The sequence below is a fragment of the Amborella trichopoda genome, chromosome 3 (genome assembly GCF_054954075.1).
Source record: "Amborella trichopoda isolate Santa Cruz 75 chromosome 3, AtrichopodaSantaCruz75HAP2 v2.0, whole genome shotgun sequence".
In the NCBI taxonomy this organism is placed as follows: Eukaryota; Viridiplantae; Streptophyta; class Magnoliopsida; order Amborellales; family Amborellaceae; genus Amborella; species Amborella trichopoda.
In genome coordinates this window covers 55,796,491-55,814,662 of record NC_142338.1, presented here as the reverse complement: position 1 = coordinate 55,814,662, position 18,172 = coordinate 55,796,491, and the positions used below count along the sequence as shown (strand labels likewise).

Genomic DNA, 18,172 nt, shown 5'->3' with positions numbered 1-18,172 from the left:
TTGGGTTTTGTTAAAAAAAAACGTAGTGAAAAGTGTAGAAGCTGAGGCTAAACACTCCTTCAATCGTTATGGAGCTGGAAAACCCTCAATTGCATGGATCTCAGAAATTCCGGACATGTTGAAAATTAAATTTCGAGTTGTGCATTTTGTAATGCATTATCTACGAGTATTTACGAATGTGCAAGATTTCCGACAGCTTCAAAGTGAGAAGTGGAAATAGAGACCATTGCCCCCACTCACTTTAGTTTTTTATTATCGCCGCCAGCGTTTGCCTACTAGGGTGAGCCAACCCAGATTTGCCTGAGTAACTCCGGCTCATCAGCTTGAGTTTTGGTACTTAAGCTCGGGATCTTAAGAAAAATTCAATAAAATTTATAATAATTATGAAAATTATGAAATTTGATTAGATATATATTTTTATCAAATTTGATAAAAATTGCTAAGTGTTCTATTTATATTCTTCCTTCTTTTTTTTATTGTATCTAAAAGCCCCCCTGTCATAATTTGATTTTATTTAAAAGCTATTTTTCATCATTTTTGTAATCTCATTTAGATGTGTTTTTATTTAATTTGACTTAAAAAATATTTTTAAAATTTTTAGTGATTTTATATATTATTATTATTTTAATGCTTTTGACCTAGCCATGACTTGCTCAACTCAGGTCGACTTAGTCAGACTCGACAAGTGTTTGTCAGCCTGGCGCAGGGCCGAGTGGGTATCCTACACCGGTCTACATGCTATTATTTTGATCAGTGTTTAAAAAAACGCCGAGTCGAACCGGACTCGCCTGGTTCGACTCGAAAATCGGTGAAAAAAACGGGAATCGTCCGATTCTAAAGAGAACCGGACGATTCTGCACAGTGACTCGACGATTCACTGTACGGAATCGGCAAGTCCCCTACAGTGAATCGGCGATTCCCGTACGGAAGAACATAATTTTTTTTTTTTTTTTTGTGTGTGTGTGTGTGTAATCAATGATAGATTTTTTTGTAATACTTGATCGATTTTTTTCTAATCCATGATTGAATTGTTTTTTTTTTTTTTTTTATAATCCATGATCGAATTTTTTGTTTTTTTTGTAACCCATGATAGAATTTTTTGTAATCTATGATCGAATTTTTTGTTTTGTTATTTTTTTTTTTTGTAACCCATGATATAATTTTTTGTAATCCATGATCGAATGTTTTGTAATCCATGATCGAAATATTTGTTTTTTTTTTGTAATCCATGATCGAAATGTTTGTTTTTTTTTTTGTAATCTATGATCGAATTTTTTGTTTTTTGTTTTTCTTGTAGCCCATGATAGAGTTTTTTGTAATCCATGATTGAATTTTTTGTAATCCATGATAGAATTATTTTTGTCTTTTTTTGTAATCCACGATAGAATTTTTTGTAATCCATGATCGAATTTTATGTTATCCATGATCGAATTTTATGTAATCCATGATCGAATTTTTTGTAATCCATGATAGAATTTTTTGTAATCCATGATCAAATTTTTGTAATCCATGATCGAAATGTTTGTTTTTTTTTCTTGTAATCCATGATCGAATTGTTTTTTTCTTTTTTTGTAATCCACGATGGAATTTTTTGTTTTTTTATGTTTTTTTTTTTTTTTGTAATCCATGATCGAATTTTATGTAATCTATGTTCGAATTTTTTGTAATCCATGATCGAATTTTTTGTAATCCATGATCGAGTTTTTTGTAATCCATGATTGAATTTTTTGAAAATTTGTGATTTTTTTTTTTTAATCCATGATGGAATTTTTTTTGTAATCCATGATAGAATTTTTTGAAAATTTGTGATTTTTTTTTTTTAATCCATGATCGAATTTTTTTTTTGTAATCCATGATAGAATTTTTTGAAAATTTGTGATTTTTTTTTGTAATCCATGATAGAATTTTTTGAAAATTTGTGATTTTTTTTTTTAATCCATGATCGATTTTTTTGAAAATTTGTTAATTTTTTTTTTTAATCCATATTATTCAAAGAGAAAATGAGAGAGATGATGATTTTGAGGCCACCCTATCGCAACCATATTATTCACATATCGAGTCTCAACAGCAACAGTGTAGGGATGAGCACGACAGTGCAGGTGAGCATGAAGGATGGACAAGCTTTGGGGATTTTGGATAGGGAACACAACAAAACACTAACACTCAGGGATTTGGGAATAGTCAGACGCCTGCTAATATCGATGATTCGTTTTTAGATCGAATCAATGAATTGTTAAACGAATTCAATCAATGGCACCAGCGTGACCAAGAAGAATAACAACGTCGTCTATCATTTTATTTTTAGATCATATGTTACTAATTTTATGCTTTATTGTAGTCCATGTACATTGATATACTTATTCCATGATAATTCTATATTTATCCTTTTGTGTGATGTAAATTAAATGCTGAATGGCGGTTCATGCAGGGAAAGAACATATCAATATTCGTATATTCATTCAAAAACATGAAAATTCTTAATGGAGTACCCTCATTTCTTATTGAATTCCTAAAAAACAATATTTATAATGAATTTTAATAATTTTTTCGGATTTTTTTTAAGTTTTATTATGATCGATTTACCCGATTCCCGATTCGGATCGTCGATTCGTCGATCCGAATCGATTCTTTAGGTACTCGATCTGAATCACCGATCCATTTTTTAAACCATCGATTTCGATGCATATATAGTGGCTCGAAACCGTACAGAGAGACTCATCTTTTTGAAGGGCCCCCATGTGGAATTGCCCTTCCACGAGCTTTTTGGTTCAAAGTCTCCCTTTGAGAGGCCTATGGGGTCCAACATCCATTGAGAGAATCACGTACGACAGGATGAAGTTCTTATAAACCCACGGCTTTATGAAAACAAAATACACTCTCACCTTATATCCTCGCTTGGTGAGGAAGCATGCATTGGTAACGCCAAAAATAATTTTCAACATCCACAATAAAAGTTGTACCTAAATAAACTAGATGTAGGGGACTTATCGACACTTAATATTTAGGGCGAAATAGACGGTCTAGATAATCTGTTACAACATTTATTGATTTTAGAACTTGAAATCCTAATTTTTCTTCACAACTATAATGATCAAGCCTAGATGATCGATGTAAATATTTTCCAACACTTGAATTGTAATTTTCGATGAGATATGAAGTGAGACTTTGTTGTACGTAAAAACTATAAACTCGATGAGTTGATTTTTGGTAAATAAAATACCAAAAAAATAGAGCATAAAGCAAGAAATAAATAATCGAAAAAAAAAAATACCAGAATTTATATGGTCTCACGTATGTGACTGCATTTATGGGAAAAAACAATCAATATCTATGTTTTTTATAAAAATCAAATAAATAAAATTACAAAAAACTTACTTGAGAGAACCACATATACATAACTCAATCTCTAGCAAAATATTTTTTTTTCTATAATTTTCTTTCTCTAAACACCCAAAAATTTTCTATTAATTTTCTAGCATTTCCTCTCTCTACAAAGCACCCACTACATAGAGAAAAGAAACTCCAAAAAAAAACAAACTCCGCCCATACTTTTTCTAACCATATGAAAAAGTAACTTTATGCTTTATTCATGCACACTCGAGGCCCATCATAATCTAAATAGAACTCCAAGATAAGCTCCTAATAATATAATAATAACTCACGGGTCTGGTTTCTATAAGGTTGTAAACTTAAACAATCCAATTAAGGCGCACCATCAAAATTTATCATAAGATGTGGGTTTGGTGTAAAAAATTCTTGGGATTATCCGAAAATCTATTTTCATATCTAATTATAAAATTTTAAATTCAAAAAAGGATTAAAATCAAGTAGATCTATAAACAAATGAAAATCTTGAAAATGGACGGCCCAAAAAATATTTTGCAAGATACTCTATTTTTAGGACTCAATTTTTTTTTTCTTTTCATATTCATACAATTTAGTGGCGGGATGATCAATTAGAGGGTTTTTCAACATTAAAACAACATTTTCTAATGGATTTTTGAGGCACACATTTAATTTTACATTTTAAGTTGCAACCTGATATAAACATTTTCCATAGAGAAGGTATAGAATGAGACCATTTACCTTTGATACAAGGTGATCACATTAATCTTAACTATTGGATGTGAAAATTGGGTAGCTGCAATTATTCTATTGACCATGCTCAACATTCAAAAGAAATTTTTTTGAACATTGCGACGCATCCAAACTATTAATTTTCACATCAAATGGTTGTAAAGAATTGTGACCATTTTGTATCTAAGATAAATGATCTCATAGTATACAATCCCTTTTCCCTAAATAAAAATCCCAAAATAATAAAAAAACCCAAAAATCAAGAGATCTCGAAGAAAATAATCCGGTATATCCACAAGATTCAAGCCAATCTTAACATCGTTAATGAAATGAGTTTTATCTCAGTATCTACGTCCATTTCTTTAGCACTAACAAATCAACAAGAATACGGCAGTGAGACATCGGAAAACACGAGAAACCCAATCTAAAACATCAAGCAAGGGGCTTCTGAGTCCTTAGGCTCGCATAGACCACAACGAAGTGATCTGAATTTCTCAGTCATCTTGTTTACATGAGGAATTGTTTTGTAATTAAAAAAAAAAAGGTTGAAAAAATAGTCTACTTGCATGGAGGTGACCAACATGCGTCGATAATGTCTCCAAAGGCTCGGGTTGGCAATAAGTAGGGTGGCTTGGCTTGGAAAAAACTCTATGAGGCCCGGATCTGCCCGGCTCAGACTAAGCCAGGGCCAGCCTGCGCTTCCAACCTCGGTCATGGTGATGCAAAGTTGGGAGCTCACCCGTCTCCCTATGGACTAATGAGTAGTTTTGAATTTTGTGCATTGTGGCCTTTTTTATTTTATTTCATTTTATTTTAATAATATGTAACTTAGAGTTACAAAAAATCGAAGGGTTTATGCCCATCATTGAGTCACTTTTGTAAAAAGTATAAAAATAATTAGAACAAAATAAAATGATCAAAGGTACCTCCCTAATATTCTTAGAAATATTTGTGTCATTTTATTTAGACATGCACTCAACTGGTTGGTTGAGATCAAGAGCCGTTTTTGTGCTCCAATATGGACTATTCGGTCATTTTAAAAATGTTGGCCGTATCTTCATCCGTTGGTTTTATTCGTTTCCAATCTTAGGTAAAGATTAAATTATCGAGATTAAATTTGGAGTGTGCGTCAATGAGACGCATGGATATAAAAGACAATTCAAATAAAATAAAATGCCCAAAATATCACTCAAAGTGGGCCCATATCCTATTACACATTTTTCTTATAGTGAAAGTGTACTTTGACTGGCCATCCAATGTTGCTTCTCATCAATGGACGGTGGGGGCGAACTATGCTCCTAATCAATTTTAAAAAGGAATAGTGGCTCATCTCACCATCTATTTTGGAGATTGGATGGCCATCCTTTTGTGTACCCTATATCAGCATCATCAGCATCTTTTTCATTATAGTTTTTTTTCAATTAATTGAGATCGGCTACATGAATCTTACTTCTCATCAATGGATGGTGGGGGCCAATTTAAAAGAGGAATAGTGGCTCATCTCACCATCCATTTTAGAGATTGGATGGCCATGCTTTTGTGTACCCTATATCATCATCATCATCATCATTGTCATTGTCATCGTCATTATCTTTCTCATATTGTTTTTCCAATTAATTGGGATCGGCTATATGAATCCTAAGCTATATCATCTTCATCATAGTTTTTTCTCAATTAATTGGGATCGGCTATATGAATCTTAATCTGCCATTCTGCTCTATTAAAGATGATATCCTTAGTGAGGGCATAAGTCTCCATATCTTTTTGGACTATTTTCTACTGTGTCCTTTTGGGCCTAACTTTGTCATTTATGAGTATTTTTCTTGAACTAACTCACACCACCTAATCAATGTTGTTATGCTTTATTAAAGAGGACACCAAGGATACCTTCAACGAGGGCATAAGTCCCCATACTTTTTCGTACTATTTTCAACCGTATCCTTTTGAGCCTACCTTTTGCCCTTTTTGAGCTTTCTTTTTAAACTAACTCGCACCTCCTAGTTAGTGTTGTATTGGGTCTTTGAGTCTTCTTCTTGAACTAACTCGCATATCTTAATAAGCGTTGTATTGGATCTTTGAGCCTTCTTCTTGAACTAACTCGCACCTCCTAATCAGTGTTGTATTGGGTCTACGCCACACATGACCAGCCTACCTAAATATACTCCAGTATTCGTAAAATCGAACCGGAACAGTTAATTAGATATGGGGCCAAAAGCGGTTAACCAGCCTAATCGGTAAACTGGCTGATTCAACCGTTCTAACCGGATAAGTCCTGAACGGCCAAAATAATATAGCACTCGAAAAGTTTAAGTGGTGTCTTGGTCATTTTTTTTTAACATATTTTATGTTTTATTTTTAAATTAATTTCAAAAAATTTTTCATGATTTTCTTTTTGGGATCGTGACCAAGAGGGAGGCGTGCGAAATTTATGGTGATACAAACGGCCCCAAGGGACCCAAAATGGGAAGGTAGATATTGTTGATATATGTCCTTGCATGAATCAAGTGTTTTTTTTAGTAAAAAAATACTTTCACTAGGTTGGAAAAATCTAATCACACAAGTGGCATTTACATTATTTAACTTGAGTGCCTTAAATTAATGAAATTGCTAAAATGTTTGCTTACTTTGAGATCCAAACTCAGAACAAGAGTATTTAAGTAGAATACTTTGCAAAATGATATTAGTAGAATAAAATTTCTAGACTACCAAGAAAAAAAGAAGAGAGAGCGACTTAAGTAGAATAAATTTCAAGACTGCCCTTGCTCATCGAAGGTCCAAACAAACCTTTGGGCAGTTTGGTATTTCTTAACGAAATAATTGCATAGGCTTCTAAGTGAATGCATTTTTCAAAAGACTCATATAAGTTCTCTTTGATCCTGGCAGCAGCTCATGCCCACACCCTCCACTCTTGGTCACTTCAACCTAAATTGCCCAAACCTTTCATTCTTTTGTTGGATAATGTAACCGTAACCGCAGACCACAAATTGCACAGGCGTGTTTTGGACCGCAGTCATTGCACCTTGTAAACAGATTGATAAAAAATCTAACTTACCATTTAAAAGAAGGGAAAACGGACAAACTTTATATGTAGGATGTGCTTGTGTGTGCATGTGCCTCTATCACTTTCATGATTCAGTTTTAGTGAGTCTACAGATTAATCTATTTATATTTACCCCCTCCAAAATTCATCTTAAGGATCGACTTTGGATCCAAGTTGTTAGGGATTGATAATCTAGATCATGAGTATTGTGATTACGATCAAATAAATAAACTTTCAAAAACTTACAAGAACATTTTCCTTGAAAATTTCTAGAGATGGGTAGGAAATCTATATTTACTGCAAAGGATTCAATAATTATGCCCTCATTAACTAAAAATGGACCATTTAATATGCACTAATATCAATATAAACAATGCTATCTCAATAAACACCCTTCCTTTATGTGGTGTCTTTGGCATCTGTCCAAGCCAAGTAATGAAAACTATCCATTCACATAAAAAAGAAATCGAGTTTTGTTAAATTCACTGTAAGTGATTCCGCCGAAATCGATTTACTCTCTGTAATCATCACAGAATAGTATATAACTCCAATTCCAACCAGAGTGTGTGTGTGAGAGAGAGAGAGGATAAGTATATACAAATTTCTCACCTATCCTAAAGGAAAAGAAATAACAGTGAAAGAAACATGGCAGGACACATTAAAAAAATGGGCTTCAAACAAAATTTCATTTGTGGATTCGAAGAAGAAAAATCATCAGAAAATATCCAATTCAGGCAAGCTCATAGGCCTCAAAGATTGTCACAAATTGCTTTAGTGAAATCGGTGGTAGAGGCATTGCCGCCAAGGTCAACAGTTCTGCACTTACCTTCTGCAATTGTTTTATGAATGGCATTGTGGATTTGGTTCGCCTTGTCATGCAACTCCAAGTGCCCCGGAACCCACAAAGTTCTTGAAGGTATACGATCCTAATCAAAGGTGCCTTACCTTGCCAGCTATATCCATGCACAGCCTCTGCAAGTGCAATACCTCCCTCGTCAATGTTAAAACTAAAAATTTAACAGCAAAGAGCTTCAGTGATGCACATCCATGAAATGAACAAAGAAAAGAAACAATGTTTATTATAGAAGAGAATTTGTACTCAGTGTAGCCCATATTTTTTAGCATTTCTCCCGTGCTTTTGTTCAAAAGACAAAAAACACCCTCAGCCTGCAGAAACAGTAAGGGCTGCGGACAGAGAACATGCACATGCACAAGTGCCCATACACGCACACAAACAAAAGAAAACCACATTGCAGCCCCTAAGTTCACTAAATGTTGGTGGTCCCTCAAAAAGATTGGATTCTAATTTAAGAAAATAGCATACCATATTCATATATCTTAGAACTTGGACGGTGCTATGCGCCTCGTTGCCTAAATACCCATGCCAGTTTTGTAAATTTGGTAAATGGCGGAATTTTGACGCTAAATTTAAAAAATATTGCATTTTCATGACATCAGGGAAGAATATTAATTTTCCAATTGCATCATTTCTTTGTTCATGACATGTCATATATTTTTATCTAACCTTCCATCTCTTCTTTTCTATATTAAAATTAATTTTTAAGCTCAGTACGTCAGCTAGTCCAGGGTCTTAAACTGATATATAACCTCCCTTCAAACATAAACCTATATATACATAAACATATATGGAATGCTGACATGTTGGTATTGACATAACATGTTTGCTAGTGAATAACAGAAAATCAGATATAATCTACAGCCAGAAAAGCCACAACCCAAAAACGTTCAGCAACTACAATTTTCTTTTCTTGAGTTCGGCAACCATTTAAATTTGATCTTCCAAAATACATATAGGAGTCCAACTTGGGCTTGAAAGGTTACTTGTTGATAATTACAACATCCAGAGTTTGATTCCTGCCACCGAACTACTCAAAAAGAAAAAAAAAATGGGGGAAGGGAGAAAATTCTTATAGATATACTTTTGACGCGCAAGAAAGATTGATGCATCCAAATATTTGTTGCAATAAGTGGTTTTAAAAATAGATCGGTGCGCCGGCTCGGGTACCTCAAAAATCTATCTGGATCGGTGAATCGGCGATCCGGATCGGAAATCGGTCGGATTATGCCTTAAAAAAATCCAATTTTTTTTTTTAAAATTATTATAAATATTATTTTTTAGAAATCTAATAAGAAATGAAGGTACTACATCATTAATTTTTATTTTTTTCATCAATATTGAGATGTTTTTTTCCTATATGAAATTATGTTAACCATTAAATTTACATCACACAAAAAAAATCATAGAGTTATCATGGATGAAGTATATAATCATACATGAACTACAATAAAGAATAGATTAAATCCATAAAAAAATGACCACATTTACACTAAATCTCAAATGCTAAAATTGTAAAATCACAATGCAAGGGAATGGGCTCTACATAATATCCGAGAGTTAAAAAAGCTAAACTAGATTTCAAAAGAACAACAATTCCTTAGCAAAACTCATTAAATAAAACAAGGTAGTGCTTGAGAGTTACAACCAAAACTCATTAAATATCCGCTTAATAAAACAATAAGTGAACAGGATATTAAAGCTTGCATCAATCCAAAACACAGAGTTAATCAAAACACAAAGTAACAAAAAATAAAGCATAAATGACTTCAAAACAAAGGTATAATCACATTTAGCCTTTTCCAACGACTTCTGGTTCATCTTCCACTACAAACTTTTGCATCAAATTCTCAAAAGGCATAGAATCACTCTTTCCGTTCACTGATAAATTAACAGGCCGAGCGTGCTCAGGTGGCGTATCTGTACCCTTTGTTTCCACAAATGGTAACTCCCTCTGATTTGAAACCTAGACACCTCTGCAACAGCTGGGGTTTGCTTCACAGCTCACTCGGTTCGTAAGGGACTGCATTTTCAGCCGCTGGATAATCATCTCGGCATAAGAAGACTTGCCCGAATTCTCATTTCCCCGCGAGGGTTTGCTAAAAAATGAATCAATCGATTTTTGGCGCAGCATTTTAGAGAGAGAGATGAAAAATGGCGCTGCATTTGTTTCCACAAGTGATAACTGCCTCTGATTTGAAACCCTAGACACCTCTACAACAGCTGAGGTTTGCTTCACTCGGTTCGTAGGTGACTGCATTTTCCACCGCCGGATAAGCATCTCGGCGTAAGAAGACCAGCCGGAATTCTCATTTCCCGGCGAGGGTTTGCTAACAAATGAATGAATCGATTTTTGGCGCTGCATTTTAGAGAGAAAGAGACGAAAAATGGAGCTGCATTGCAGGAAACAGATGGGAAACAGATGAAAAATGACTAGTAAAAAGCAAAGGTAGAAACCAAATTGTCCCACAGATCGAAGAGATATGGGATGAAAATTCTATAAAAGGTAAACCAATTACCTCAAAGCATGAAATGATGTGAGCAAGGGTGTGTGCAAATGAATTGTATATTAAAATTTTATTAAGCTTTTGAGGTAAGTAAGGTGGGGTTATGAAAAAATTATTGATTTTTTGGTTTTTCGAATCTGGGTATTTTGGGTTTCATGATTTCGGGTCGATTCGTTGTTTTTTAAATTTTAAAAAATTATTGATTTTTTGGGTTTCTCGATTTCTAGTCGACTCGCCGTTTTTTAAATCGTTGCTTGCAACACAATAAACATTGAAGCATGCATCTTGGGCTTAAGAAACCCCAATGATTAATTTGTAGGCCCCTGATGTGTAGAGCCAGCACCAATGACCAAAGTTAATGTTTTTTAAATCGCTCGTTGCAACACAATAAACATACAAGCATGCATCTTCAATTAAACATTGGGCTTAGGGAACCCTAATGATTAATTTGTAGGTCCCTGATGTGCAGAGCCACCTCCAATGACCAAAGTTACTGTTTGGTGGAAGTGAGTATGAAACGTATGATAGCTGCATTGTGTCATAAAATAAACGTATGATAGCTGCATTGTGTCATAAAATAATCAAGACTTAATCTGCCAACCGCATTAAGGATTTGTAAACTAATTCAGGAGATGAATATTTTTCCAAACAATTTCATGATTATTAGACCAGTCATTAAACGCACATGTCCATAGACATTTCAACAAAATAGAGTTCCTAAACCAAAAGATTAGTAGTATATAATGGAATTCACCAGTGCGTATCTATTTCAATTTTAAAAGCCTCAATTTAAAGCCAGAGCTGCAGCCATCATCGTCTAAAGGAAGGACTTGTTTCTCTAATTGAGTATCTTATACTAAAGAGGCCACATTACAGTTGTCTTAAAGCATTTGTTCCACCTAACATACTGGTCATTTATCATATCCTATAGGACTTGAAATCATCGCCATGAAGAAGTGCATGTGGTTAATGTCAACACCAAGATGATCAATCAAGAGATGCCTAAGTGACTGCATCAATACATGTAACTGAAACAATTTTACAATCACCAAAGCACCGGACTTGAAATTTATCACACTTACTTGGTGCACCATGAAACAAAGATCTCCCAAAAAAGACAATCATGCCCGTAGATATTTTGTGCACACAAACACGAATGGACATACGCGAGCAAACATGCACACATTGAGAGTATCCAACTAGTACAAGAGGGCATCATTTGATATATGCTCGATGCACTACCTCAATGTCATTAGCAATAATAAGAAGTGAACAGCCACAACCATATAGCAGGATTTACAAGTAGAGCTCTTTTCAGCGCATGACGAATGTCATGAAAGTTTCCATTTCATAAGAAGACAAGGGAAGACAACTGAGTCTTTCTAACTTCTCAAATTTCATGCTTTAAAATCAGAAGTTAATACCAGAGAACATTAATACCATGTCCACAAAGGTATTATTTTTTAAACATTTTTAGTTTTCTTTCCCTAATACATAATAGGAAGTGTTACATAAAGTTTCACGTGAATGCAGCCTAAGGGACATCAACCTCAGAATAATGGAATTATTCAGTAATTCTCAACTGAGACAGAATGAAGTAAGGATGTTTGGACATCCCAAGAAGTCTATTAAAGCCATGCATTTATTTGTTAGTCAAGGGAACTTTTTTTTTTAGTGCTAGGGGTGTGTTGGTGGTGTTTCTTTGACAAGCAGGGTTCCAAAAGTTCATCACTCATGAATATAGGAGCCGATCAAAGTCACCATTTTTAACTCCTAAATGGTTGGCATACAAAAAATGGACCTATAAACACAAATTTTGGTCCCCCCAAATGGGACATGTAGAAAGATACGGTGCTCAATGTTGCACCAAGATTTATAGAAAGAACTATTCAACAGGAGGAATAAAGGCATTTACACCTCACTGTTGAGTAAGACACCCATGGAAGGAAATAAACAAAATTCAATTCAGGTGTCAATTTGCAATGCTCCCAACCAGTCATCGTTTTGAATCAACTTCAGCATAAATATCACCTAAATAGTCCAGTAAATCTATTTAAGACCTCTTTCATCTTTTCCGCAATATCCTTTACATGCCATTATTTATTGCAACTTTTCAGAGCGCAGTTGTTAACTGAATCATCACCATACTTGTAACTGGAGGCATATGTCCCATTCGCTACGCGAAACTACTACCTTTCGCAAAAATGATCCTACACTCTAGATAGAGCACAGTGTTTATTTGCTCCAACAAGAACATTAGCCGCCCAACAATGTTTTCTCAGAGTGGGGCACGATGAATGTGTAGGTTCTATTCTCCCCTAGGCGCCAACCCCCCCCCCCCCCCCCCCCCCACACACTATAGTTGGACAGTGAATGTTCCAATCAAAGCACATGAACAGTATGTTAAGGGACAAGGCATGCCTTATGTCATATCCTCCATTTTTTATCTTCTGACCATGTTTTACATCTGTTAGTCAAAATAGGGAGTTTGAATACAGCTAATAATGTTAAGCACATAGTTTGGACACATCTAGCAATTTGATTGTTAGTTTTAGGGCACAAAAAAAAATGAAATAAGCGAGGAAGAAATACCTTGGTGTCAGACCCAAGCCACCAATAGCCCGCACAGAGACCACCAATAATGTCACCATAGAGATTTGGCATCACCAACACATCGAAAAGTGAAGGGTTCTTCATAAGCTGTTAAAGCACAAAATATATGGTCAAGAGGAAGACCAGATTATACACAACAATGCATAAAACTTGTCCCTTAAATTGATCATATAAAATATTTTGATGAGATATATTCTAGGATATTAGCCAACACAGCTTACACTCAATATATGAGATAGTTTGCATAGAAAGGCATCATTTGAAATCAGGTATAGCCAACATTTAACTTCACATTTGATGATATATAATTTAAGGTATTAGTTAACACCTTAGATTCAGGATATGAGACAATTGGCGCAGAGCAGATATCATCTGAGAGTCGGACATGCTCAAAATTTGACTTCAAATTAAGTTCAATTGACATTTCTATTGTAACTACAGAAGCAGACCTGAGCATACCATCATACAGAAGTTATCAATTATGACCTCCTCATAGGCAATTTCAGGGTACTTCTTTACAACCTCACGACAACACTGCAAGAACAGAACAAGAAAATCAACCATAAATGAGGAGATGCGCACATCAGAGATGGGTAAAGGAGTAAAAAAAATACAATCTTAAAAACTGGTAAACTAATGGTGAGATACTATATTTTGGACCTTAAGAATAAGGCCATCAGTCTTCCTCATTGTTGGCTTTGTGTAAAGCAGACACCCTTTGCCTTCCATGTGTCTTAGCATAGTGGAAAGTATATTCTGCTAAGCTGGCCTGACAAGTAATTATCTTGAGACTTTCAATCACACCTCCACCACCTAACCTCATATCGGGAAAAGACGAGTAATTATCTTGAGTCTTTCAACCACACCTCTCACCACCTAACCTCATATCGGGAAAAACTACAAGTTCATCAAATATAGCCCCAATTAACAAGAAAAACTACAATATCTTGATAATTTTACTTGGGGGAGAGAGTAAAGCACAATAAAGAGAGACTTGCTCGATGTTCTAGGCCATTATACTCTCCTTCGGTGTTTTCACTAATGGTCACTAGGTTGACATCATCGTATCGAGTTTTGTAGCCATGAAGGGTGTAACGAGGTCTGACATTAGTGTACAAACCAAGCTCCTTACGCAGAGTAAGGTTCAATGACCTATGGCCCTTCCCAATTGGTGTAGCCATGGAACCTTTCAAGCCAACACCATTTCTTCTGACTGATTCCAAACTTTTCCATGTCAGGAAACTCTCTGTTCGAGGATCAACTTTGTCCCCTACATAGTGCTCTTCCCACTTAATGGGCACTTGGGCAGCAGAAAAAACCTATGTCCATAGAATGACTCTGAGTGCTAAACTTTAATTGAGCTAGATTTAGCACCAATTCAAGGAAGATCGATACTATCAAATCAGAAATGTCACAGTAAATCAAAACATTCATTCTTAAGCAGAAACCCAAAAAACAAAATGAAATGAATACGACTAAAACAATGCAAGCAAAATTGTACAACTTTTGAAGTCAGATAGCAACACATGGCATAAATAAGGGTTATTGGACTAATACAAAACTAAAAAGAATCAAATATTAATTAATCAAAGCGCAAATTCTACGTATTCCCCCTAGATATATATGGAAAGTTTGTAATAAAGAAATGCATATCTGGAACGCATCATAATTTAATAGTTGATTTCCAAAACCAAATGTCATCATCATCATCATCATCCTAGTCTTATCCCAACTATTTGGGATTGGCTATGCCAATCTTATTCGACCATTTTGCCTTATCAAGGACCATACCATAAGTCAGACAATATGTTACCATATCGCTTCTCACTACATCCATCGATGTCCTTTTGGACCTTCCCCTTGCCCTTTTAGAAGCTTCAACTTGAACCAAATCACCCCTCCTAACCGGTGTAGTATTAGGTCTACACTACTTATGGCCAACCCACATAAGTCTACTCTCCTTCATCTTATCTTCTATGGGAGCTACCCATAAGTTCCATCATATGTATTCATTATGAATTATATCCTTTCTAGTCTTGCTACTCATCCATCTGAGCATCCTCATCTCAGTTGTACTCATCCTACGGATACGTTGTTTCTCAACTGCCCAACATTCTGTCCCACAAAGCATGTTCGGTCTTACAGTGGTCCTGTAAAACTTCCCCTTTAGTTTCATTGCTATGCGGCGAGCACATAAAACTCCGGATGTACATTTCCACTTTGCCCACCCAACTTCCAAAACCAGATGTAGGTGGCAATATCTTTCTAAACAAAATGTAATTTTAAGCATAACTCTTCTGAAGGAATTCGCTTTCAAATATGAGTGTAGTCATTAATATGCAAATACAAGAGAGATGAAAAGAACAAGACCCTTATGGGTTAAATACAATAGAAACCATAACAAAATAATGAAATGATAATGATAAAACAGCATGAGAGTTGTATAATGTGATTTTAAGCAGAACTATGTCAAATGATTTTTCATCACCAGATATTTGAAAGTAAAGGCGTACTCATTTATGGCATATATGTTTTGAATGAGGCTCAAGAAAATGTAGATTGCCCAATCTGAAAATTAAAAAACAGAGGAAGAACATTTGAAAAATGTGAAGAATGTAAAAGGAATAAAGTGTGAAAGAGGTACACTTTTAATTCCCTTTTGTTGATGACCAAGGTGGATCAATAACCAGATGTATTGATGAAGAGGAAAAAGAGCCAGAGCTTTTACTTCAGGAGTTGAGGTAAGAATGTAGTCAGATTTTATTTCTCACTTTATAGAAATATGCCAAGTGCAATATTATTTTACATTACTATTCACTTATTAGGACGCAAATAATAAAATGGTGAGGCCCCCAACCTTATTGCAATGAGGAGTGAATCATTTCGACAAGGTCAAACTTCCATATAAGCACATGTTTTGCCACTTTTCTCGAGCCTGGTATCAAACCCAACACTTTTAGAGTGAAGAGAGTTTCAGATCTTTTTTCTTGGAAATACAGTGACCAATCACATATTACTAGCCATTGCTTTATTGCTCCTTCTACATTAGTGAAATGCCATCATATATCTGATACCCTGCCGACAATCATATAATGAATCCAGTAAAGAATTATTTGGGAATTCAAGAGCATGCTAGCTCCCCATTATTAAAAGTAAGCCTGCAGCTCAGGAAGCATTAGGAAAGAGAATACTTATTCTGCAGAAATGCAACACGATAACAGCATCCTATGATGAATTTAAATTTTTGTACAAGTCCCATGATGAATTCGTTTGAATGGTAACAAGATTCAAACAAACTTAAGGCAGGATGCTGCTATTTCTATTCATTGCCATACAATAACAGGCAAACAAATATGGGTTTGCATTAGTTTTAAACTTTGGATGATTTTCATCATTGCTTGACCATCACCTACAAAAACCAGCAAGTGTACTCTAGAAGAAGTAGAACCAAAGAGAAATTTCAGTGATTAAATTTTTTTTGCCAAGCATGAAAATTAGGGTTCAGCAAGTGGTAATGCATGTAGCGCACTCTTATTAATTCATCTCCTCCATGAATTGGTTTTCTAATATTTAGCAAATGAAACAAGAGAAATGTAAGTCAGATTGGAAACTTAAATGGGTCGTAGAATAGCAATCAGATGGAGATGAAATTTGGGTGTTCATTTTAATAGACAGTAAATTATCCAGTTTAAAAGTGGAAAGTTGGTCATTTGACGGTCTAGGGATGACACCTTTATAGCCGGTTAACGTTTGAGTGTGAGGTAGGACAGCTCGCGGTTTAGGTTTGGTACCAAAGTCGGCCACCGGTTTGAATATTATTCAGTGTTTATAGTTAGACATATCATATTCAATTTGGAATAACCTCGTAAGATTGGATTACTGATGAACCTTTTTCTAATATTCCCACTTTTCTTTCACAATATGAGTTTTTCGATGTTTATATCTACATAACTTAAATTCCACCAGAAAATCTTGTCATTGTTTACCTTCCACTTTGGATCTTTTTAACGTTTTCAGTTCATCAAAATAACCCCACAAACTCTTTCGTTCAACAAAAACTGAAATAGTAAATATTAATCGTGGTAGTTTTTCCAATCACACCTTTCTCCCTCCTCATAAACCATGCCTAACCTATGTGAGCACCATCAATTTAGGACACCCCCCCCTGAAAAAAAAAGGTAAGAGATCATACTTTGATCAAAAGAGTCGATCTAATATCAAAACTCAGATTTGGGAATTATCACCCATAAATGTTATGGATCCCCATAAATTAAGCTACAAAAGTTTCGTTGTGAGACTCATAAAGAGATCAATAAGAAATCAGTCAACAGGAGATATCCAAAAAGGCTACCAAAAAATGACATTGTTCCTATGGTGGGTTTGACAAAGAATGATACTTGATCTGTCAAAACCTTTGCTATGAAAAAAGAAAAGCTTATGTCTTTCATTCTTTGGTACCAAAATACATATAAAACATGAGGGTAATTTTCATAGCAAGATAGGCTGCATAAATTTGCATAGCAATATAGGGTGCAAAGTGTAATGTACCACCTCACCTTCTATTTACACACGATCTTAACCAAACTTTTCTGGTCTTGATAACTATTACTTAATGGAAACTTGTTATCAACCAAAAAAATTTAAAAAATAATGGAAAGTTGTTGTGTTGAGTTTGGAGCGTAAGATGAATTACTCTTGAATTAATGCGGATAGGCCCACTTTTGAGACTGTAATGGAAGTAAGCAGAAAAACATAACCTAAGAAAGAGTCTCCCTTTATTTAGCAACCCTTTATTAGCTTAAAAATTTGTGTATGGTTTTATGAGGAATGAAAAGAACGAGAGTGGTAGGTTCTCTCTTGGTCTTACTTCAAAAGAAAACTCACATTCCACGGGAGGATGCCCAAAGAGGCGAAGAAAGATACGGAAGATAACTCATAACTACAAGGAAAAAGTCTATAATTTTGTGTTATTAAATTAAGGTGCACCTCAAAAATCTTAGGGAGGAAAGTGTTGAAGTGTTTCAATGTTGAAAAACCTCCTGATGTCAAGATATATGGATACGAAGAAAAAAAAAAAAA

At 34.9% G+C, this 18,172-nt stretch overlaps 1 pseudogene; it reads right to left on the bottom strand.

Annotated features, from left to right (window-relative positions):
• Positions 1 to 7,866: 7,866 nt before the first annotated feature.
• Positions 7,867 to 16,488, bottom strand: LOC18429473 (isocitrate dehydrogenase [NAD] catalytic subunit 5, mitochondrial-like; annotated as a pseudogene).
• Between the last annotated feature and the right edge of the window lie 1,684 nt (positions 16,489 to 18,172).